Source organism: Lactuca saligna, chromosome 4 (genome assembly GCF_052625555.1).
Source record: "Lactuca saligna cultivar CGN05327 chromosome 4, ASM5262555v1, whole genome shotgun sequence".
Lineage (NCBI taxonomy): Eukaryota > Viridiplantae > Streptophyta > Magnoliopsida > Asterales > Asteraceae > Lactuca > Lactuca saligna.
The window spans coordinates 178,253,906-178,255,080 of NC_136420.1; the positions used below are offsets into that span (position 1 = coordinate 178,253,906).

Genomic DNA, 1,175 nt, shown 5'->3' on the forward strand with positions numbered 1-1,175 from the left:
GACAAAAGAATTAAGGTTATTCATTTAAAATATTTTAGGAAGTTGACAATTTATATTTTTATATAATCCTTTATAAAAATAAAAAATAGGTTATTATATATATATATATATATATATATATATATATATATATATATATATATATATATATATATATATATATATATATATATATATATATATATATATTTTGTGAAAAGTAGGAGCACTACCCTTCAAGAAACTTAGTACTCCATTTTTCTCCTGCATCATTCTACCAATTAATCTACTCGGGAACTCTCTCCACTCTCTAAAAATCCAGTCCGACAGCATGTCGACATACCTTGTTCCCGGCCAAAATGCATGCTGCCACCTCACCTCTATTGACGCTGAAAACCAAATCCCAACAGAAGAAGAGTTACAAGCGTACAACAAGCTCCATGAAAAGCTTGACGATCTTCTTGCAACTCTTCCCAAACAGAAAGGTTGGAGAAGCCCAAACATCTTTTTACACAAAGGTTTCTGGTTAACCCCCCAAGCTATCAAAGGTTTACTAATGATCGATGACTACTTCCATCCCCAATCCACTGACATCTTCCTTGCAACTTTCATGAAATGTGGAACCACCTGGTTTAAAGCTCTCATGTTCGCCACCACCAACCGTCACCGTTACAATTTTTCCGATCATCCTCTTCATCGCAACGGACCTCAGTGTGCTTTCCCCTTCCTTGACTCCCACATTTTTCTTGACTATCCGGTAACTAAGTTCGACCATCTACCTTCTCCTCGACTCTTCGCCACACACTTTGCTCACAGCTTGTTACCGACCTCGCTGTCATCACCCTCGTCGACATGCAAGTTTGTGTACGTGTGTAGGGATCCAAAAGACGTACTCATTTCCAAGTGGCACTTCATGAGCAAACTTAGGTCGAAAGAACTAACACCCATTTCGTTCAATGAAACTTACGAGCTGTTCTGCAACGGGGTCTCTGAATATGGACCATTCTGGGACCATGTGTTGGGATACTGGAAAGCAAGCCAGGAATCACCTGAGAAGATCTTGTTCCTGAAGTATGAGGATATGAAGAGGGAACCCTCGGTGGAGCTGAAGAAGTTGGCGGCGTTCATGGGAATGCCTTTTACGGTGGAGGAGGAGAAGGGAGGGGTAGTGGGAGAGATTGTGAAGCTTTGTAGCT

At 40.2% G+C, this 1,175-nt stretch overlaps 1 pseudogene; it reads left to right on the forward strand.

Annotated features, from left to right (window-relative positions):
• The first annotated feature begins 207 nt into the window (after positions 1 to 207).
• The window catches only part of LOC145043128 (cytosolic sulfotransferase 5 pseudogene), a 1,331-nt pseudogene continuing 363 nt past the window's right edge, over positions 208 to 1,175 (forward strand).